General features: G+C 37.8%; 1 long non-coding RNA gene across 1 annotated transcript in view; it reads left to right on the forward strand.

Moving 5' to 3' along the window:
- LOC116883720 overlaps nt 1–25,290 on the forward strand; it is a 177,548-nt gene that overhangs the window by 49,738 nt on the left and 102,520 nt on the right. The gene's annotated exons all lie outside the window — the stretch shown is intronic.

The following is a 25,290-nucleotide window of genomic DNA, read 5'->3' on the forward strand; positions in this document are numbered from 1 at the left end:
TTAACATCAGTTAACATTTTTTTTAATTTTAAATTAAGTAAGAGCTTGTACTTGAATAAAAATTAAAATTGGGGAGAAGAAATTGGTTTTTTGTTAGGCTTTCAGAGCTAGCTTGGGAACAAACTTTAGAGGGAGGTAAGATACCACACCCAGAACTCGCATAGAGTAAGACCGTAGGACTCACATATAGCAAGGCTGTAGGACTCACAAGGTTGTGAACACTGCTCTATATTTCGCTTACAGATACTTTGAGTAGTTGTGACATTGGAAAGCAATGTCTTCCCTTTCAATTCCTAGAATACTTTTCCCTGTGGCAATTATAAACATAATGCTCTCTTTTCGTTCTCTTTTTTTAAGTCTATAAAGGGCCATGAACATCCTTCCTTAGAAAGGTGAAGAAATTTACTAAGCATGGGAGCCCTAGTTTAGTCAATGTCAAATTTCCCTAACCTAAATTCATGGTGTATCCATGGCACTGTGGACAGAGTTCCTGTGCAAAACGAAAAAACAAAGTACAGGTTCAAACGAACACTACTGATGGGTTTGCATTTGGGATGTCATCTTCCCAGAGGAAAAACCATGACACCACTAACATTGAGCGTTTTTATCCAATTCTGAGCATACCTAGTGGTATGGTCAGTCGATTCAAAACCCAACTCAAATATATACTCCAATGTCATAATCAAATAATTTCTCAGATAGTTTGTGATTTCAGAAATCCATCTCCTCAATAGCAAACTTGGAATCCAGTGAATGTTACTGTGGTGGTTTGCATATGCTCGGCCCAGGGAGTGGCACTATTAGGAGGTGTGGCATTGTTGGAGGAAGGGTGTCACTGGGGAGTGGGTTTGAGATTCCAAAAGCCCAAGCCTGGCCCAGTGGCAGTGGCTTTAGTCTCTTCCTGCTGCCTGCTGATCTGATGTAGAAATCTCAGCAGTCTCTCAAGTACCATGTCTGCCTGGATGCTGCCCTACTTCCTGACATGAGAATGGGCTGAACTTCTGAAACAGTAAGCAAGTCTCAGTTAATATTTCCCTTTATAAAAATTGCCATGGCCATGCTGTCTCTTCACAGCAACGAAATCTTAAGTAAGACAAAAGTTGGTACCAGAGACTCGGGGATAACTGTGACAGTACTGATCATTTTTCTTGGTAAAATGTGGACATTTTTGGTTTTCGATTAGAAAAGCAGTTGAAGACTTTGAGTGGAGCTGAGTGGACCATCCTAGCTGGATCAGGGAAGAAAATAGTGCTGGCAGCAGTGTACATTGTGAGAGCCTAACTCAAGCGGTTTCCAAGGAGAAGAGAATTAGGAACCTAGAGATTATTCTTGTGATAGTTTGGTGAATAATGTGGCTGCCTCCTGCCCTTGCCCAAAAACATCTACCTTAGAATGGGCACTTCTCACAAAAAACAAAACGCACACACACAAACAAACAAAAAACCACCAACATTATTTTTGTTTTATTTGTTTTCTTCTTTAGCATGATGATTACTGTAATCCATAATAAAAAATACAAAAAATAATAACAAAGTCTTTGAATGAATAAATGATAAATAGTGAACTAAAACAATAAGCTAATTTATGATACTATAATGATATGGCCTTTGAAAACCAGGCAGGAATAAGCTGGACTTCTAAAATTACACTAAAGATTCTGAGGTATTACCAAGCATCACACATTTTAGAATGCTTAAGAAGAAGTACTTGGTGAAATTCTAGAAACCCAGGGCTAACCAACAGCACTCAGGGTCCTTGCTAAGGCCATTCTTTTCTACCATAATAAGAATATCCATATTAGAAAACCCTTGTCTTATCCATTTTATGCTACAACCCCTTTAAGGCAGCACCCTCCACATCCTAACTGGTCCCTTAGCCTCCTGTCACCACATGTGGCTAAATCTGCATCTTTGGGGGGCGGTGTCTACCCCTCCTTCTAACCTGGATTAGCACTTTTTTAGCTTGAATATATTTTCATATGAAATCAGAAATTGTTTTGGTAACTAAGAAGAGAAGTGTTCTAGTTCCATGTTTGTTGCTGTGACAGAAGATCCTCATCAAAAGGAAGAAAAGGTTTAAAGACCTTTAAAGGAAGAAAGACTTATTTGGTCTACAATTCTAGGTTTCAGCCATCACTGAGGGTAAGTCAAGGCAAGAACTTAAGCACCTAGACACATCATATTCACTCTAGAGCAGAGAGAACTGAAGGTACCCATGCTGCCTCTCCACACCTTCCATACAGCATTACCTGTAACCAATGAATTCAGCTCAAACCAAAGAAATGCAACAAGAACCATGGAAGATGATGTTGGCTGGCAGGTAAACAGGATGATGCTCAGCTAGCTTTTTTATACCACTGAGGACTAGCAATGGCACTGCTAGTAGTAGGTGAGACCCTTCTCAATATCCAATTAAGACAATCCCCCACAAAAATACATGAGGATAATCTGAACTTAAAATTTACTCACTGATACTATCTTTCCAAATTATTCTAAATTGTATCAAATGTACAGTTCAAGTTAACCAGGGCAGGGTACTAATGAAAGAGAATGTAATGTTTTAGGAGTAATCCAGTACATTGTCTTTAAGAGAGGGTTTAGATTTTTGTAAGAAGTGGCCATTTCTGTAGTGTCAAGGAACACTAGGGAAATTGCACAGAAGTTAGTGTGCAACAGCTTGGATATATTGTTAACACATTAGTGATCTCATTATTTCTCAATCAGGGCCCTGCCCTAAACTTAACTGACTACAAAGGTTCCATGGAACTTGACTACCCTTTAAAAAAATCCCGGGGCTGGCCCTAGACTATTTTACCTTTGATGCAGGGATCCTTTCATAGGCTGACAGAGAAGTCCCTTTGGCTTTCTCATTCACTTCAAATTAGTGACTGGTGACCATCAGCTTTTATCCAGTTTTTCTAAAAGTAATAGTAGTTACATCCATAGTCCTGATATTGCTTTTCTAAAACCTCTGAGCACGCTCTCCTGAATACCTGGGTGACTTACAGTGCTCCACCCACCCTCTAATGAAGGGTATTTAACTTTTGAAGGATAGTTGGTTCCATTTTCAACATCCATTTCAATATATATTCCCAAGGACCCTATCATCAGCTACAATAACTATTTTTTCAGGACAGTTAATTGAATGATAACCTCATAAAATATATCTGTATTCTTGGAACTTGTAAATATGATTATTTTGGAAGGGGCCTTGCAGATAAAGTAAGGTTTAAAGTCATTAAATGGGACCATTCTAAATAACCTTATGGGCCTTAAATCCAATCCCAGTTGTTCTTTTCATAAACACACAGAACAGAAACAGGATTAAAGACAGTGGCAATCATGACCATAATGTTGCAACAAGCCAAGGACAGATAACAATCACTGGCAAGCAATAGGAGTTAGAAGACAGAATGGCAAATTTTTCAAACTATAGAATGCAGTGAAGTTGGATTTGTAATAAAAATATTGTACATATACACAAAGGAATCCTACATGAACTTTGCAAGTAAATAATAGGTGAAGCTAGAAGACGTACTGAGGGACATCACTCGGTTCCAGAAAAATAAGCAACATATGTTCTCTCATGTATGATCCCTAGTTCCAACCTTTAGATATGAGGATAACCTGATGCAACAGCAGGAATCAGAAAATCTCTAGAGAAGTTAATGGTGGGCTACAAATAACGTGGCAGGGAAATAAGGAAAATGGTTAATGTCAAAAGTAGAGAGAGGGGAGCAGTACAGAGGAAAACAGGATGCAGGGATTAAAAAAAAAGCACTGAAGATTCTTAGAGAAGCCATAGTGGATTATATTATTTTGTATACCTAAAATCACATATAATATATGTAAATATATTTAAATGAAGTTATACCAAGTGGGGTGATAATATTTCAAGGGCAGGGACGAGGCATGAAAAAAACTTCCTTGGACATATTGGTCAAGGGAGTCCAAGAGACTCCAAAACAAAATATGCCACTGCTGTGGTCCTTGGTTGCTTTCCAGAATTAAAAAACAAACAAACAAACAAACAAAAAACATGTACTCTAGACACAGGACTTGAAGGCATTGATCTGTATCAATAATCTGGAAGCCTCCTCGAAGGACTTGTTTAATAGGATTTGTAGTTAGTATGTAAACTACCAAGGAAGAGTTAAACAATCATGAGTGTTCCTCAGCTGTGAAGCCTGCAATTCACAACAATGAACATCCATCATGTACAACCAAAGGTATGATAATGGCACTCATGTCTTTGTGGTAACCTTTGTCTGGTTGGATACAAGGTGGCTTCAGTAGGAGGAAATTCAGGCCTGTACCATAAATGGTGCTGATGAGGACATGCAACCAAATGCTGTCACTTTTCCAAATACTCAAATAAGGTAGGTCTCATACTTTATGAAGACAGTGAAGATTTCTACAATTTGGTTAAAATTCAGAGAACAACTGACCATAGGATGCCCAACATCAATTAATAAATCTATAAAACAACCTCCATACCTATGGTTCAAGAAATACTCTAGAAGATGAGTCTAAAACACTGTGTGAGCCAAAAGCCGTAAGTCTTTGAGTGAATCAACTCAATATGACAAGAAAGCTATACCCATGAAATCTTAATAGGCCTAGACAAAAATGTGGAAAACAGAATCCATCAAGCTCCTTTCTATAGAGCTCCATGCAACTAATGACTAGTAAGAAGCTGAGAAGTCATCTTCTCTAGGTATGAGCCCCTCTAATTGGTTACTCAATATGAAAGGATCAATGTAAAACATATATATATATATGTATGAATTAGGGAGTGGGAGGAGGGACATGGAGAGGTTGAGAGAAGAAAAAGGAGGGGGAAATTATGAGACTTCAGTATAAATATATAATTTTTAAATTATTTTTAATGAAAATGAGTTAGAGAAATGGCTCAGTAGTTAAGAGTGCATACTTCTCTTGCATAGGACACCAGTTTGAATTCCATGACCCATGTCAGAAGGTTCAACTCTGTCTACAACTTCAGTTCCAGGAGTTCTGAAGCTTTATTCTGTTTCCATGGGCACATCCACATTATGTACATATAATTTAAAAGGAATCTTTAAGTATTCTATATTATATGATAAAACACATGATAAACTTAATTATAGTCCTTTTACATTCAGGATTATATTACCTACTTAAAACATAAATGGAAATGAATTCTGAAAGACATACTGACTGGAGTCTGTCTGTCTTTGTTATGACAAAGCAGACCTGGAGCTACCTGATGTTGGAGGGTGAAATAACTGTCATTTTCTTAGTCACAAAATGAGCCAATGTTTCACATCAGAGCCCTTTTTCCTTATTACCACAGAATGAAATGACAGGGCTGTCTGTTGCAATGAGGACAATTCCCCAGTCTAAGGAAGCCACAGAAAGTCATAAGAAGACTGAATGCCAGTACCATCATTTATTTACCTAAGAGACCTCATGGCCAATGCTGCTCTCTTTGCAGCTGGTTCACTCATAAAGACCCTGAAAGGTCAGATGCCTCATTGTGTTGGCAACAATGAGTTGATCACTGTCATCCCCTCACCGCCCAGCCTACAGTCTGAGTGCAGAGCCAAAGTTAGATCCACTCATTGGACCGCTCCTTAGTGTTCCCATGGATTCTCTCCTCTGCCTTCCTTTTCTTTCTGTCTTCCTGGTTCTTGTGATTAGAAAGCACATATCTATATAGCAAATCAGATTATTAAGGAAAGTTTAAAATGCTTTTATGCCATAAACAGTAACCATCTATACCCACCAAAGAACTATGAAGGCCTTATTGTCTATGTTTGGCCTACTGTCTAAATTAAAAAAGGGGCAAACTTCCATATTGTCCTACCCTAATAAAGCTGACACATGAAAATACCAGTAAAATCAATGCAATGTGAACATCTAGATTGTATTTCTTATATAATCAACTGTGTGATTCCAGTAATTCAATAGAATTAATGATCAGATTATTGGGGGTGGGGGGAATCTAATTCAACATAGAAGCAATCAACTTACTTGCTATTAAAAGATGCAATTTCTTGTATAATTGTATCACATTGATAGTTACACAAAGGACATAGTAAAACACACAGGAAAAGTGAGGGTCTTCCAGTCCCATCATTTACAATTATAATCTCTATGTATAAGGCATTCTAAAAAGAGGTTCTTGGGTTTGACCATATTATTTTTGAATCCAAAAATTCTGGCCTTGGCTCAGCCTGGCCATCTGTGGGTTTCCTCTTAAGTACTGTATTCAGCCAGACATCTGTCTGAATGTATCATAATTCAAAAGGATCATGGATTAAATCTTAAACAATTCATCTCTAAGAACAAACAAATTATTCAATAAGTCTTCAAGAATGGTCATCTCCAATAAAGAGAATAAATATATCACAATAAGAGTCCATATCACAGAACTATCTGTTTCTATGAGACACATGTTTATACTCTATTCTCTATCATCTTGGCATGACAAATACAACTAAGCACTCCCCCTAAAATAAAAAAAATATTAATCAACATGGATTGGGAAATTTTGGATTTTTGAATTTGTTTTCAATCAAACCATGAAAGATGAAAGAGAGACTATTTTATGGTATCTTAGTGACATTTGTAAAGAAGCAAGAAGCCATGAGCACAGGTATATACCCAGAGTGTCACTCCACCAGGTCAAACAATATCTTGTAATATCAGAAAAAATTAAAAATGAGTTCCCAACCAGATTCATAAACTCTCCAAATTGTATCCTTCTTATTGATAGAACTTGAGTGTTTCAGAATAAATGAGCCAAAGTAAAAGTTTCCAAAATTGATAGGTAACCTCTAATAATATTTTCATCTTTGTGTTTTTTATTTTACTTAATCTTTCTTTTTACACTCCAGATTTTATCCCCCTCCTAGTCTACCCTTTGACTGTTCCGCATGGCATACCTCCCCACCCCCTGTCTCCACAAGGGTGTCCCCACCAAACCTCCCCACTCTCAGGGTCCTCCAGTCTCTTCTGGGTTAGGTGCATCTTCTCTGACTGAACTCAGACCCAGGAGTCCTCTGCTGTGTATGTGTTAGAGGCCTCATCTCAGCTGATGTATGCTGCCTGGTTGGTGGTCCAGTGTCTGAGAGATCTCAGGGATCCAGGTTAATTAAGACTGCTGGTCCTCCTACAGGGTCACCCTAGTCCTCAGTACATCTTTATAAGCATTTAATCATATGAATAGAATGAACTGAGAATCAACTCAGTAGAGCACAGTGTGCCTGACATCCCCTATTGAACAAACTGAGCTCCTCCAATGTAAGTAAATCTTTGAGAGACTCTAAAGAGAAAATGTGAAAATATAAAAACTCCAGACTAAATTCCTTGCTTCTGATTTCCTATCTGTTATAAAACACTGTGGCATCTTAATCATAAGTTGAAAAACCCCAGATAGCAAAGCAATCCTCAAAAAAAAAAAAAAAAAAAAAAAAAAAAAAAAATACTGGAAGATTGTCATTCCAGACTACAAGATACATTATGGAGCTATAAAGAGTGCTGGCACAAAAGCAAACATGTAAATCAGTGGAACAAAACAGAGGGTACTTGCTTATACATCCATCTGATATTGGACAAAGGGTCAAAAAATACTCTGGAGAAAGGCACCATCTTCAAAAACTGGTGCTGGGAAAACTGATGTCCACATGCAGAAGAGTGCAATTAGTCCTGTGTCTATTATCCTATGCAAAAACTAGATCCATATGGAACAAAGACATCAATCTCAAACATGAAACACTAAAACTATTAGCTGACAGCATAGGCAGTACCATACAAGATATAGGTGTGGGAAAAGACATTCTGAATAAGACTTGATTTGTCAAAGAATTAAGGCCAACAACTGACAACTGGTCCCTTGTTAAATGAAAGGACTTCTGGACAGGTAGGGAAATGATACTATGAAGGAGAGCCCCACGGGATGGGAAAGAATCCATGGGAAAGAATGTGTACATATATACATATACATATATATACATATATATGTATATATATATATAGAGAGAGAGAGAAGAGTAATATGCAAAATATACAAAAACTCAGAAAACAGAGTCAAGAAAACTTATTACCCACTTATAAAATGGGATAGGGATCTAAATAGCGAGTTCTCATTGGGAGAAATAAAAGTAGCAAAGAAATACCTAAGAACATGTTCATTATGCTTAGCAATTAAATTAATACAAATAAGATCAACATTGCAATTTCATCTTGCCCTGGCCAGAATGGCTAAGCCCAACAGAAAGACTGCCAAGTGCTTGTGAGATTGTGGAGAAAGAGGACATTCAGTCACTGCTGGTGGGAATTAAAATTGGTGTAACCACTCTGAAAATCAGTATAGAAAATTCTCAAATCTAAATGTATTGTAAGGGTCAGATATAGCACTCTTTGATATATACCTGTGATCTTGTTCAGCAGTGTTCATTGCCATCATATCCACAGTAGCAAGGAAACAGAAACATCCTAAATGCATTTTGCCTGATAAGTTGGTGATGAAAATGTGCATATACACAATGGAATACTAATGAAACTGTAAGCAAACCTGAAATTATGAAGTTTTCAGGCGAATGAATGGACCTAAAAAGAATTATATTAAGTGATATAACTCAGACTTAGAAAGCCAAGAGTTCTGTATTCTCTGTCACTTGTGGATCTTAGCTTCAAGTCTTCAGATATGAGTATACAACATGGAACAACCACAAAACCCCAAAAGTATAAAGTGACTACAGGTCAGAGAGTCGTGAGTGGAGAATAGTAAGAAAAAAGTAATATGAAGTAGGAAATGAATAACTTTGGAAGGAATTCTGTTTGGAGGGAGGGAGGTCAATACAAAAGGAGTACATGAGACAATGGACAAATAACATCAGGAATATTTGATAAAGCTTCATAGAATCCAATTATTTTATATTTATGTATCATTTATATAAGTAAAAGTTAAGCACCTTGGGCTGATAATGCCCCAGCACAAGGAAAACTAGACTAACAAAAACCCCAGTACTGGGCATGAGAAGCTTCCTTTCAAAATGATTGGCTTACAGACAATATAGACTATTGACGTAGACTTCAGTTGTCTCTTGGGCTGAGAGCGGGCCATTATTGCTGAAGATTAGTCACGCTTAGGATGTAGACTGAATCTTCCTGAAAGCTTCATTCCTGTACTCTAGGAAAGTATGTTTCCATGGTTTCAGAAAATACTATGAAGCTGACAATGAAGGGAAGCAACGAAATGATCCTACCCAGATGCAACCCTGATGGCAATTACCAGCAAGGCGAGATAGGCATAATGTGCAAAAAGTAGCACTTGCTTGCTGGTCCAATCAACAGTTGTCTAATTGGATTTAAGGTCCTCTCTCAGGCGAGAAATCATTCCTGGTACTGGATACCTACTAAGCTTCCTAGATCTAGTGAGGTCATGGATCTTAGAAAATAATCTACTACAGCCACTTTCTTAGACCAGCCTAATCTTACTACATTCTGAAACACATCCTTATAACCACAGATAAGCATAACTATCACAATAACAATAATTACCTCATCAAAGAAACGTCTCCACAGCAAATGGAAACCACCACAGAAAACCACAGCTAGACATGGTACATAGATCAACAGATCATGTGGAGAAGTCATGCTCAAAGTCTGTGTGTACCTGCATCACAGCTCCTTAAGCTATGTCTCAGGGAAGAGGTGGTAGAAAGAATGTAAGAACCAGAAAACCAGGAACTCTACTGTGAAATAGTCCCTCCTAAAAATAGCTGCATAAACCAGACTGTGACAATGACAGTATCGGTGGACATGTAATCCAGCAAAGGAGAGAATTTTGGCAGGTCCCACCCCTAGACAAAGAACTGAAGACAAATGACTGTTGGAAAATGAATTAGCCTATCCCCAGGGAAAGACCCTTTTATTGGTTGTCCAGTGTAGAGTCAACAGCCATAAAACCATGTACACACAAACAACAAAACCAGACTCAGCAGGTAGGATACATATGTACAATATCTATCCACATATATACATTTACGTAAGTGCAAATCCATACATAGGTACTGTACAACAATAACAAAGAAAAAAGCTATCAATTTTGAAGAGGTGGAGCAGGACGTAGTTTGAGTGAGTGTATCTAGGACAGGTTAGAGGGAGGATGCAAAGTGTTATGATTCTATTGCAAATAAGTTAAATAGCAGCAGCAGAACTGCCTGCATGGGTCTATGGTGTGATTTGACAGTGTGACAGGTACAAATGTGTCAAGATCCCAGGTGCTACACCAGCCCAGTACATACGGGTCCTCTCCTCCTTCTCCACCTGTGTCTTTGAGCCACCATCCTCTGCCCTGACTTTTATGTCAATTCAATCAAAATTTGGAGCTGTGAATGAGCTTGCCATCCCTGCAGACACCTCCCCTGGCCACTATCACTCACAGAACTCACTGGAACTTAACAGACTTGCGTTTTTAGTTTATTTCTTTCTCTCTTATTTTCTGTCAAAGCTCTTCCTCCATGTTCCCCTCAAATAAACACAAAATGAAGCATGAAAAATGAAGTGAAAAAGAAACTTTTTTTTTTGTCAGAGCAGTTGTACTGAACAGACCTGGCAAAATGTATCTGGCTGTGTCAGCATTTTCTGTCACCAGGACTTTTAGAGGTTTGCTTCTTCTACACAATGTTTGCATCTTGAAGACACACTGAAGACAAGCTCTTGGCATACGCGCAAAGAAGTCTGTGCTTTGTGGAAGATATGGTCTTTAACCTCAGGTTGAACTAAAAAAGCACTGGACATTTTAAGAGTGGGCTGTGACCTCTCGGGTCGCTCAGGATGGGGATCTGCCTGACAGTTGCTGGCGGTTTGATTGAGCTCCAGTGCCGACTCTCAGACTCTGCTTACAGTGTGGCCAAGTTAAACACATTCTTTTCATCTCCTCTCTCTAGCTAGCCTCCATCCTCAGGTCTTCACTCATCCCTTGGTTCTCTGGACACTCTCCAACTTGTTGACAAATCCTCCGATCTTCATTTAAAACTTCTTAATTTCTTCCCGATGGTATCGCACAGTTTCCTCAACATCAGCGTTTTACTCTCGTTCTGCCCACACAGTGAGATGAGTGCAGGAGCAGAGGGACAAAGGAGAGGCTGCAGAGTTGCTGGAGGGAGAGGGAGCAGGGCAGGAACAGGACGGGCTCCTTGGAAGAACAAATCAGCCTCGCAGGGCCATGTCTTCTGCTTTGCTCCTCTGTTTTGAATATCCTTTCCTGACAATGAAATACATATTGATCATCCCTAAAAACTTGCAAAACACAGACATGTGAACAGAAAAATAAAACCCATGGGTGGTCCACAAACTACATTCAGTCACTTTCCATATATTTGTTTTCTCCCATTTCTTTATACATAAACATGTTAACCAAATTTAATTTTATGTCAAGTTCATTTTCTCATATGTTGCTGTTTCCCACAACATTCTTCCAGCAAATACCTTATTCATGAGAACCATACTACCTTCATTATAATAACATATATACAATAAAAATACAATATAATTTTATCTGTGCTTGCGTCTTTTTTCAACATTTTCACAATTACTAATTATGTTATTCTTCTTTCCATATAGTTGTATTTTGCAGTCTTTTTAAATAGAATTCTTTTAAACACAAAGGCTAACATTTGAAAAGGAAAAGAAGCCTAGCAAGTGGCTGGTAGGTAAAGGCACCTCTGTCAAGCATGACACCCTGAGTTCCAGCACCAGAATCCACAGAGTAGAAAAAGAAAACTGACTTTTGAACGTCATCCTCTGACCTTTGACTCTACATACATGCACATGCATGAGGGTGCATGCACATGCGCGTGCACACACACACACACACACACACACACACACACACACAATTAAAGATGTAAAATATAAAAACGAAATGAAGCCAAGAGCACAGCATGGCTTCTGACAGTCCCAGAGCGCGTGTTCTTCATGATAGAGTCAATAGTTTTAGGCCGCCATTGTTGAGTTCTTCTGATTTTAAATCAGCTCTCCTAGCTTTAAAGCCATTACCTCATACATGATCTGGCTGTGTGCATTCGTGTGTCTGCTTCCCATTTTCCTATTCTTCCCTCCTTATCTGGGATGAAAGGCTTTTTAATTATGATAAATTATGCAATCCAAAGTTTTCTATTTTTAACCAGCTTTATGTGTATGATTTCAAAACTTTAAGCACATTTCCTTACATGGCCATACTCGGATTGTACCAAATTCATAGATCAAATAGCAAAGAAATGCTGTCAGGAAGTATTGAATGTACTAAGTCTCCTTGCCCCTAAATGATAAATATGATAGCTCACATTCCACTGACTTCTGTGATTTCATTCATCAAAATTATCTTTCCTTTTATGTTGAAAAATTTGAATATGAATACATGTATTTTGATTAAATTTACCCTTTTCTCCCTTTTGATTCTTCTACTAGCCTTCAGCTAGTAGAATTTTTCTCAAAAATTTGTGTTTTTCTCTCTCAATCTCTCTTTCACAGCCCCCTTCTTTCTCCCCCACGTCTCCTATTACTGTACACACTTATTTCTGTCTGTGCAAAGGTGTGAGATTATGTACTAGAGCATGAGGAGCTGTTCAAGAGCCACATTCATGAAGAAAATTTATTCTGCCTTCCCATCAGCCAGAAATTGCCAATAGCTTCTCAACTACAGGTGACATTATGTAAGACCCTCCCCTATCCAGGTGAGGGATCTGGTTGACTTAACATTATGCAGAGATTTTGAGGATACACTCATAGCTGCTTTTGAGCTCCTTAGCACAATAGCCCTGGCATGTCCTGCATATTGCTTGTTTGTTTGTTTATTGCCACAGATAACCATTATCTCTGGCTCTTAGAATCTGGTGCTCTTTTCCACAATGATCCCTTAGCCTTGGGGCGAAGAGGTATGATATAGATGTCCCGTTGAGAAGTGATCAGTCCACTGTGTCTTATTCTGTGTTCATTGACCAGTCATGGGCCTCTCTATTATTGTCATCTACTGCAAAAAGAAGCTTCTTTCATTAGGGATGCACTAATCTATGGGTATAAAAGCAAGAATTTAGAGAGAAGTTTGACACTATGTTTACTTAGCAAAATAATAGTTCTAAGTTCTCCCATAGGGCCGGTGACCTAGCTAGCTATAGGATTTTTTCATCCAATTAACTATATCAAGTATGAGTGTTTTGGAAAATACGCCTGAAATTCAATCATAAAGTGATTGATTACTTCTATAATATTCATGCCTCTATTGCAATGGACATGGCTTGCCTGGTTGTCAGTATTGTAGCTCTCAGGATCCACAGTTGGCTAAGATTACATTATAGTTTTTCCTCATATAGTACATCGTATTTATTCTGTCAGAATTGTATCTAAGTATGACACTACTAGTGTAAATAATATTGTATTTTTGTTTTATATTTAGTTTGATAAAATGTCTACAATTATTTTTCTGATTTTTCATTGGTTTTTATATAAAGCCATATCATCAAGAAGTAAGAACAGTTTTATTTCTTCTTTTCTGAACTCATTTTTTCTTCTTGTCTCATTAAATTAGCTAAGACTGGCAGTGATGTTAAAGGGTCATGGTATGGGAGTCCCTTGCTTTACTCCTTATCTTACTGCTAAACTTTCTAATTTGCATCAGTGCACACTATGCTAGCTAAATTTTCACCACAAATGTCTGCTGAATTTTTAAAGCCTTTTTCTACAGTTATTGATATAATTGTGTGATACTAGTGTACTAGTGTGACAGATCATATTAAATAATTTTTAATTTTGAGCCAGCCTTCTCTGCTCCCCCATGATAAATCCCACTGCAGTACATAACGCTTGGTCTCTATTGTTAGTTTCGATTAACAATAATTTACTGGATATTTCTGTTTTTTTATGATGAGTACATTTATTTATTAACAATGATACAATTTAGAGTTATTTTCTGCTTCAAGTCATTCAAGATTCAGGAACTATAAATTAATATTCTGTAGTATTTTCAGAATTATGATATTTTAAGCATACTCCTAACAGCCTTCACACTTATAATTTGAATAGCTAGCATTTTTGTTTCAATAATAAAATACACTAAGCTTAGAAGTATTTACAAGTGATTTAAAAACAGACGTTCCCCCTTTTAATTCTAAATGATATTCCATTTCATTATCTACTACAGCTTTATTCCGTATTTGACGTTTAATTTGCTTCTGTGATTAAGAGATAAATAATGCTTCAGTGAGCATGGGAGTGCAGACGCCACTTAGAGATACTTATGCAAATGCTTCTGGCTTCTAAGCTATGACTAGAAAGTTGGATTTGCTTCCTTATATGTAGAATTAAGGCAATAGAATATGTATGCAACATCACAGAATTTTGTAAAGGGAAAGATTTAGAAAGAATTTAGCATATTTTCTTTAATGAGAGAATGAGGTTCCAAAAGATTTAGGAATGTGTTTAAGGTCAGTCAAGTATTGAAAAGATAGGCTTGTAGTCAAAAAGAAGTTGTGTTCCTGCACATATTAAAATGTTTATAAAAGAAATGAGGAGAATAGTTCAACTAAGACAGAATCTTAAAGGATAAAATATTTATAGGCAGACTTATGCCAATTGTAAATAATAAGTAGTCTAAATGTATATATGCATAAAACTACAATTCTGATGGGGAAATAAAGACACAAATTCTGTATCCATTGATTTGATAATTAAAATAGCCTATTAATGGCACTATAGATACCCCAAGAAAAATTTAGCTTTGGATCTGTAACATTTGACTTTCCACAATCAAAAATTCTATTCATTCATTCCTATAATGTTTGTTAACATAGATGTAACTTTTTTACAGGAACATCAGTTCAATCCTTAATAATTGATCATTGCCAAACACAGGTGTCTTTATTTCAGTTTTTGATACTTATATTAACTCTTACATCCAGAATTAAACCTCACACACTGATGTATGCATATGTATATATGCATGCATGTATGCATATATGTATTATGTGTGTATTATATAATATTATGTCTGTGTATGTAAATTTTGTACAAATATGAATAGGTTAAAGATGGATAAAAAATAGTTTAAAAGACATAAAAGCCAACCGTCTTATTTATACTGGAGGCAGTGTCAGAGTGCTAATAGGAATGACAGAGTCACTAAAGATGCATTGATGGTTAGACAAGATTTTTTATGGATATCAATATTTATATTCAAGGACATATTGATGTGGAAATATAATGCATGTATGTAAAATATAAAATGTGGAAAATATAATGCATGTATGTACTTTTTAATCTTTTTATTTGTTTATTTTAATTATTTACATTTCAAATGTTATCCCCTTCCCAGTATCCCCTCCACAAACCCCTATCCTCTCCCACTCCTCCTGCCTCTATGAGGGTGCTCCACACAAACCCACTCTGCCTCAGTGCCCTAGCATTCCTCTATTCTGGGGCATTGAGGCCTCCACAGGACCAAGGGGGTCCCCTTCCATATATGCCAGAGTAAGCAAACCTCTGCTACATAGGCCGCTGGAGCCATGGGTCCTGCCGTGTGTACTCTTTGATTGGTGGTTTAGTCTCTAGGAGCCTTCGGCAGGGGGTAGTATGATTGGTTGATATTGTTGCTCTTCCTATGGAGTTGCAAACACCTTCAGCTCCTTATCCTTCCCCTGACTCCTCCATTGGGATCCCCACACTCAATCCAATGGTTGGCTGTGAGTATTCACATCTGTATTGGTCAGGCTCTGGCAGAGCCTGTCAGGAGACAGCTATACCAGGCTCCTGTCAGCAAGTGCTTCTTGACATCAGCAATAGTGTCTGGTTTTGGTATCTGAAAATGGGATGCATCCCTACATACCGCAGGCTCTGGATGGGCTTTGCTTCATTTTCTTCTCCAGTGTTTTTCCCTGCATTTCCTTTTGACAGGCACAATTATGAAGTAATATTTTTGAGTAGGACAGGTGGCCCCATCCCTCAACCCAGGGGCTGTGCCTATCTACTATATATAGTCTCTACAGGTTCTATTTCTTCTTTCTTGGGTAATGGCTGATATCATTCCTGTTGGGTCATAGGAATCTCTTGGGTCCCTGGCATCTGAGACTTTTAGTAGCTACACACAGTTCCCCATGTCCCACTGCTACATACCTCTGTTCAATTTCCTATCCCTCTATACTTATCCCCATCTCCTCTCACATTTGATCTTGCCTCCATTTTGCCTTCCCACTCCTGCCTCCCTCCCAGATTTCCCTCTATTTACCTCCTAAGATTATTTTCTTTCCCCTTCTGAGTAGAATTGAGGCATCCAAACTTTGTCTTTCTTCTTGGGTTTCACATGGTCTGTGCATTGTATCATGGGTGTTCTGAGCTTTTTAGACCAATATCCAATTATCGGTGAATACATACCACGTGTGTTCTTTTGTGACTGGGTTACCTCACTCAGGATGATATTTTCTAGTTCCTTACATTTTCCTGTGAATTTCATGAAGTTATTGTTTTTATTAGCTGAGTAGTATTACATTATGTAAATGTACCACATTTTCTATATCAATTGCTTTGTTGAGGGATGTCTGGTTCTTTCCAGTTTCTGGCTATTGTAAATAAGGCTGCTATGAACATAGTAGAGCATGTGTCCTTGTTATATGATGGGGCTTCTTTTCAATATATGCTCAGGAGTGGTATAGCTGGGTCCTCATGTAAAACTCTGTCCAATTTTCTGAGGAACCACAGGACTGATTTCCAGAGAGGTTGTACCAGATTGCAGTCCCACCAGCAATGGGGGAGTGTTTCTCTTCATCCACATCCTTATAAGCATCTTCTGTCACCTGAGTGTTTGATCTTAGCCATCCTGACTGGTGTGAGATGGGATTTCAAGGTTGTTTTGATTTGCATTTCCTTTATGAATAAGGATATTGAACATTTTCAATGAGGATATTGAACATTTCTTTAAGTGCTTCTCAGCCATCCGAGTTTTCTCAGTTGAGAATTCTTTGTTTAGCTCTGTACTTAATTTTTGAATAGGGTTATTTGGTTCTCTGGAGTCTAACTTCTTCTGTTTTTTATATATTTTGGATATTAGACCTCTATCACATGTAGGATTGGTAAAGATCTTTTCCCAATCTCTGGGTTGCCATTTTGTCCAAATGACAATGTCCTTTGCCTTACAGAACCTTTTAGATTTTATGAGGTTCCATTTCTCAATTGTTGATCTTAGAGCATGAGCCATTGGTGTTCTGTTTAGGAAATTTTCCCCTGTGCCCATGTGTTTGAGGTTCTTTCCTACTTTCTCTTCTGTTAGATTCAACGTGTCTGGTTTTATGTGGAAGTCCTAAATCAACTTGTACTTGAGATTTGTACAAGGTGATAAGAATGGATCAATTTGAATTCTACACACCAACTGCCAGTTGAACCAGCACCATTTGTTGAAAATGCTGTCTTTTTTTTCCACTGGATGATTTTGGCTTCTTTGACAAAGATCAAGTGACTACAGGTGTTTGAGTTCATTTTGGGTCTTCAATTCTATTCCATTGATCTACCTGCCTGTCTTTGTACCAATACCATGCAATTTTTTATCACGATTGCTCTGTAGTACAGCTTGAGGTCAGGGATGGTGATTTCCCTAGAAGTTCTTTTACTGTTGAGATGGTTTTCTCTATGCTGGGTTTTTTTTGTTATTCCAGATGAATTTGAGCATTGCTCTCTCTATCTCTGAAAAATTAAGTAGAGATTTTAATGGGGATTTCATTGAATCTGTAAAGACTTTTTAGAATTTAACAAAACTAAAGGCACAACATACCCATATTTATGGGACACAATTAAAGCAGTGCTATGATTAAAAGTTCATAGTTCTGAGGGCCTCCATAAAGAAATTGGTGAAAGCGTACAATAGCAGCTTAACAACACCTCTGAAAGTTCTAGAACAAAAAGAACCAAATACATACAGGAGGAGTGAGTAGACAGCACGAAATAATCAAACTCAGTGATAAAAATCAACCAAGTAGAAAAAAAAAGAACTATATTCTGAATAAATAAAACCAGTAGCTTTTTTTTTTTTTGAGAAATTCCACAAGATAGATAAACCCTTAGCCAGACTAACCAGAGGGCACAGAGATAGTATCCAAATTAACAAAATCAGACATGAAAAGGGAGACATGACAACAGAAACTAAGAAATTCAAAAAATTATCAGATCCTACTACAAAAGCCTGTACTCAACAAAACAGGAAAATCTAGATGAAATAGATGATTTTCTAGTCAGATACCAGGTACCAAAATTAAATAAGAATCAGATAAACCATCTAGACAGTCCCATAACCCCTAAAGAAATAAAATCAGCAATTAAAATTCTCCCAACGAAAAAAAACCCAGAACCAGATGGTTTTAGTTCAGAATTCTATCATACATTCAAACAAGATCTAATACCAATACTTCTCAAACTATTGCATAAAATAGAAACAGAAGGAACACTAACCAATACAATTCCATGCTGCCACTGTTACACTAATACCTAAACTACACAAAGACCCAACAAAGAAAGAGAACTTCAGATTAATTTTCTTCATGAATATTGATGCAAAAATACTCAATAAAATTCTTACAAACTGAATCTAAGAATACATCAAAATGGCCTTTCACCATGATCAAGTAGGATTCATCCCAGGGATGCAGGGATAGTTCAATAAATAGAAATCCATCAACTTAATTCACTATATAAACAAACAGAAAAAAAACACATGATCATTTCATTACATGCTAAAAAATCATTTGAAAAATTTAAGACCCTTCATATTAAAAATATTGGGAAGATAAGGGATTCAAGGTCCATACCTAAACATAATAAAATAATAAAAATAGTTATGCAGCAAACTAAATGGAGAGAAACTTGAAGCAATCCCACTAAAATCAAGGATAAGACAAGGCTACCCACTCTCCCTTACCTATTCAATACAGTACTCAAAGTTCTAGCCAAAGCAATGAGGCAACAAAAGGAGATCAAAGGGATACAAATTGGAAAGGAGGAAGTGAAGGTATCACTATTTGAAGATGATATGATAGTATACTTAAGTGACAACAAAAGTTCCACCAGAGAGCTATTAAATCTAATAAAAAAACTTCAGCAAAGTGTCTGGGTATAAAATTAACTGAAACATATCAGTAGCCTTCCTCTACTCAAAGGATAAACAGGCTGAGAAAGAAATTAGGGAAACAACACCCTTCACAATAGTCACAAATAATATAAAATACTTTGGGGTGACTCTAACCAAGCAAGCGAAAGATCCGTATGACCAGAATTTCAAGTCTCTAAAGAAGGAAACCAATGATGACCTCAAAAGGTGGAAAGATCTCCAATGCTCATGGATCTGCAAGATTAACATAGTAAAAATAGCCATCTTACCAAAAACAATCTAGACAAAATTTTTGTTTCTTGGGATTTTGCATGGAATCCTTGGAAGGACATTTTAATGTTTTCTTCATTTTTATTAGTTCTTTCAGATTTTTATCCAAGGTATCTTAATCATATTCACCCTAACTCCTCCTGTAGCCACTCACTCAGCTTTGCGTGCTCTCTGTTTTTAAACCCATCAAAATCAGTTTCTGCTGTCCATATCCACTTGGATGCATATCCTTGAGCAGGACGATGGTCCACCTATCAAGGGCCACACCTTCAACAAGACTTATTCTCCCTCTCTTATAGTTGTCAATTCCCAATACCTCCTCAGTTAGAGGTGGGACTGAGTGCCCACTCCCCTCTCCATCAGGGATTTTGTTTGCTTCTGTCACATGCACAGTGGTGTCATGTGTGTTTTCTTAACATACATTTGGTAGCTACCTTAGAATTTATCAAAAAATTTTATAATGAATGATATTAGCTCATTCTCTGAAGGAACAGGGAATAAAATGTTTGAGAAAAGTGTGATACCTAGTAGAATTCAATAACAAGATTGTCAAAGAAGAAATCAGAATAATTTTAAAAATTCTCTTCATCATTTCTCATCCAAACACAGTGGGTTGCCACAGTAACCCTTTCAGTGCTGCACTGCTGCATTGCTGTGTTTAGGTTCCTCATCTCTCAAGTAAGAAGAGCGGTGGGACCTCTTCCTGTCGATCACTGTTGATGAAATAAAACACAAAGAGCTGCTTCTCGTCACATAACAAGAACTCAGCAAATGATATTTATTGATCGTCAATTTAATGCTAGAGTCCTTTGTTTCTTAGGCACTACCATTGTTGCCTTTAATCCTTTTACTAACTCTTCACCACAAATAGTCTCAAAATTTAAAAAAAAATAAAATTCAGAAGGATTAAGAAACTTTGCAAATTCACTTTTGTTTGCAATTCAGTCTCTGGCACCTTTATACCCTCAGTCAAGGTTTATCAACATTTACCTGTTCACTACTCTCAAAAAGTTGGAAATTTTTCTAGCCAATTTCCTCTCCCAGCCATAAACCACAGACTTATTCATTCTTACTCCTGACCTACTGCCTTCAATAGGCAACCAGTTGGCACCCGCCTGGAGGTCCTGATGCTCGTCATCCCTCATTTCATCCGAACTTCTGCAATTCTGGTCCTCAATCTCAGCCTTGGGCCTAGTCTGCTTTGGGCGAGCCTAAACTGTTAGCAAGCTAATGTCCTTAGGAAGATTTCCAATCCATGACAGATGAGATCTGAGAAATAACTAAGCTCACCTCCCCTAATCTGATGTGAGAACTATGAAGCAGTCTATGGTGTCCTGGCAGGACACGATCTCAATTCCACCCTGGTAATCTGATAATTCTCCATTTACCCCATGATTCCATCCTTCTTCCACTTGCCTGACATATGAACCTATTTCTGTGCTCCCCCAAATAAATTACCCGCAAATCCTAGTCTCTGATGTTGCTTCTCAGAGATCCAACTGAAGGTAACTCTCCATTTCCATTCAAATCCTGAAATTCAGTTGAATAATTGCATTAGAGTCTTGGCTTTTCTCTTTCAGCTTCAATCTTCCCCTTCAAATCTTTCCTTTAAAGAAAGATTCCTGAAACATAAATGATTTCTGCCTTCCCTGGCATGAAATTTGTTACAGGTTTTCACCATGTGTAGGATAAAATACACACTACTTGGCAAGTTTACATGGCCTTTTGTGCTCTCACGATCCTGATTTTTTTTTCCGGAGCTGGGGACCGAACCCAGGGCCTTGTGCTTGCTAGGCAAGCGCTCTACCACTGAGCCAAATCCCCAACCCATGATCCTGATTGTCTACCCTCCATCTTTACCTCCCACTTGTCCCTGATAGCACCCTCTAATATCATATGGAAAGCTGTACACGCTTCAGATACAGCCTGCCATTCTAATCAACTATACAGTATAAGGAACTTATCATGTCCCCTCCATTCAAAAAACTCAATCTATCATCCTCTTCCACTTCAGTGACCTAGCAAAACATTCATTCTACACGTAACTAATAGGAAAATCATATATCTCTACATTTGTGGTAACCATGCTATTTATGTATCTCAATGTTCCTCTATGACAATGAGTTCCTGGAAATGATCCCTCTTTTTCCTGGATCAAAGAAGTCTGCAGAGTTTGCAACATCAACCCCAGAGCAGGTGCTTTGGTGCTGTAGTGACAAGGGTGAGCACATAAATGTGAGAAATGCACCAAACCTTGTAATTCCGACATAAGTAGGTTAGGTACTGAAACCCGTGCTTGTCTTGTTGTAGTGTCCTCTCTAATGACAGGGCGTCTAATGACAATGACAGGCTCTACAGCTGAAACACACAGGTTTTATCATACAAAGGTGATAGGTTTGCAATCTTCATGCACTTTGATACATAAAATATTAGGAAGAGTTTCATGGTCAGGAAGAGAGCCCATCTGCTTCTCTGTGCTGCAGAAGGTTAATCGTAACTCAGAATCTTTTCCTTTTTTCCACCCCATAAAACTCTTACTCCTTTTTCCATGATCAAAGACAAAAAGGAAAGAGTGTCTAGAGAATATAAAAACAAGCATTAAGATCACTCTGATAAAGGTATCATATAGAGGAATAACAAGAAGCAATGGGTTTAGAAGGAGGTGGGAGAACACTTGTTTCATTAGTCCTGTGAAAATAAAGGAGGAAGGATTCCAGGGTGTGTTGTATTTTATATTTTTTTGTGTGTGTTGTTTAGAGCCACTGTTAAAATGAGCATTAAAATTGCATCAGTATATTGAAATTTAGACAATGCTTTCGTCTAAAATTTTGGAAAGACATTTTTATCAACTTTTCCCATCCTGGCATTGGACTAGGAAAGCAGAAAGTCAGACAGTGAAGACCAGCAAACATGTGTAACCAGGGTGAGAATACCACTATTGCTGCCCCAGCCTCCTTTTCTTGGATGAAATCAACTTGGCTTTGGTCCTCAGTTCACTTCATAAATAAATCTCAGAACTCCCCCAGCTCTCATATGCCTTACTGTGGGGCCTACAATGGAACAAGTCCCACTGCCTTCCCACTGCCCCCTCACAGGTACTTTCGCCATGTTGTGAGTCAAACTTTTGTCATAAGTTTGGTTATTTTTCTGTTATTTATATTTTAAAAACAGTTGTTATGTACCTGAAATTTTACTTATTATTACCCCTTGCTCTTTTGAGCAATTATTTTATAATGGTAACCCCAATGGCCTTTATATGAAAGTTCAATTGAATTTTCTGCCTAATCCTAGGTAATAGATAATAGAATTTTAAGTAATACATTTTAATCTATTCAATTATTAAAAGCTAGAGAGTAAACTCAGGGCCTCCTGGATGCATTAATTTTAAAACACTTAACTCTAGAGTCAAAACATTCAAAGATTTAATCTAACGACCAAATTTATTCCCTATAAGCTACTTCCTCCTGGTCTTGAGGGCCTCGGCTGTACAGAAGATATAAATTTTTCTTTCCCCACTGACATTTCAATCTCTACTGTCTACTTTTCTCATCAGGTCAAATGGACAGGAGTGGTTCAAGCTTAAGGAAATAGATTATTCAAGGCTTTCCTGATGGGTCCTGATGAGAGACAACTTTGCAGTTGGGCCTGATGTCATTTCCTTTGTCCTCTAGAGCTTACAAGTACATTATTGCTACAACTGCATTGATACTGAGCTACGTGTTCTGAGTGGAAATCCCTAGAGATCTTGTGTTAGCCTCCAAGTTTGTACTGAAGGTTCCTTTATGGCCCAAGTGTCACATGACTGGTTTGCTTTCCCTCTGTTTCTGTGTGTCCATCTTTCTCTGTTAGAAGGAAACTATGTTCTGTAGGAGTACAGCAAGCATCCCTTGACCCAATGAGTGCTGAGATCACCGGCAAAATCCATCACAGAGTTTACATCTTATAACCACAAGCATTCCAACCATTAAGCCTAAGCCTCCAACTCTCTCAAACGTACCTAGTAAATCACGAGCTCCCCAACAACTCATAAAAAGCCTCTTATTCAGCTTATGAATCAAGGGGGATCTGCCAGCGTTTACTTGGCATTCCTTAACCTCATACTCAGCTCAAAAATGGAGGCACAAAGAGACCTCTTAAAATATCTCCATCTGTCTTCTGAGAACTACAAGGGTTTCTACCTCTCTGGTGCCTGAAATCTTTCCTGATGCATTTTTTTAACCAATCAGAAAACAGAGACCCAGAGAGGTAAAGAACTAGTTCAAAGGCACTCAGTTGAAAAGTCAATTGATGAGCTAGAATATGATCTCCAGTCTTGTGAGTTTAAAAATCTCATCCATGATGGCCACTGGGCATATGGCAAACATGTTTGCTTTCTTACATCTTCAACTACCTGACCTACAGACATTTATGTGTTCTACTTCTTCCTTACCTAAAAGATCACATGATTTCTCCTATGACTCAATACCGAATACCACTGGTATACTGACCATTACCAGGATTTTCAAGCTTATTATAAATGTTTTCCCCATGCCTCCTTACCAACCCACACTATTGGAACCTGCATTTGAGAAATTACATTAAGTTTGAAGAAAGACTTTGGCTGTTAATTCTTGTTAGCTAAAAGAAGATTGTTCCAGGTCATTCTTACAGACAAGTATCAAAAGAAAAACATTTGCAAGACCAATAGATCCATATTAGGTCCCAGAAGATGTCTTAATCTGTTCAAGCAATGGGGAAAAGTCACATCAGATATAGCAAGTACAAATGTAGTTACTGATAGATTAAGTTTCTGGTAATCACATGCCGTTACATATGATCTGAAGTCTTCTGCACATATCAAATAAGAGAGTTAAAGGGAGACGTGATGGGAACTACCCTCCTTGTACATTTCATGTCCTTGCTAGTAGACCTAATTTTTTTAATCTTTCCAGGAATGAGAGATTGATTTCAATTCACTTCTTTTCCTGGTACAGGCACTGAGTCCCTTTCGTTCTTCCAACTATAATAGCGCTCACTACACAGGCCGTGGGACCAGTGTGGGATTCTACCAGTCTCTGAGTATATCTATCCCGAGTATACATTCTAGAACTGGAGCAATAACTACAGGATGAGTTCAGGAAGCTACTGGACTCCCCCACCAAATGAATCAGACCTTGGCTAAAACTCATTGATCCCCTGACATCCATAAGCCCCTGATTTAGTTGGAAGACCATTACCTTCTTTGGGGTTTCCATTATCAATGCCAACTCAGAGTCACTATCTAGCAGGCCCCCAGAAGTCTGATTATTTAACTTTCCTAGTATGCAGTTACCATTAAAAACTACCTTTTGGGAAAAAAATTTAATAATAAATCTTCATTATATTATAGCAAGGTACTACCTCAAGGAGATCTGTCCTCCTCTTTATTCAAGTCATATATGTCTGGAAATTTAATAAGGACTATGATTCTCTGTAGCTATGGTTTAAAGTAGCCATTTGGTCCATTTATTTTGTGATATTTCTTCTTGAACAAATGCAGTGAGGACTTAGTAAGTTTCATATGTATTTCATTTCTGAAAGCACAGTAATTAATTAGCCAGATACAAAAGTCTATAGATATCAGATCATGTTGTTTTGGGGAGGATTATAGAAGGACTTTGAAACTTTAGTCTAGGAAGGCCACTGAGTATTGAGAGCTCAGTGTATGGTTCTTTAGAAGTTTGGAAGATAATAATGTTGAGCAGTGCAGATGATACAAGCCAGACTTGTGCAGTTTCTGAGGGAAACAAGGACTCTAATGGACAATTTGTGAGAAATCTGTAGTGTTTGGTCAGCTGGAGGTAAAGAATCAGTTTTGTTTAATAAGAAACCAGAATTTCTAAAGCAAAACCTTTGCTCTGTTGGGAC

The sequence above is a fragment of the Rattus rattus genome, chromosome 14 (genome assembly GCF_011064425.1).
Source record: "Rattus rattus isolate New Zealand chromosome 14, Rrattus_CSIRO_v1, whole genome shotgun sequence".
Classification (NCBI taxonomy): Eukaryota; Metazoa; Chordata; class Mammalia; order Rodentia; family Muridae; genus Rattus; species Rattus rattus.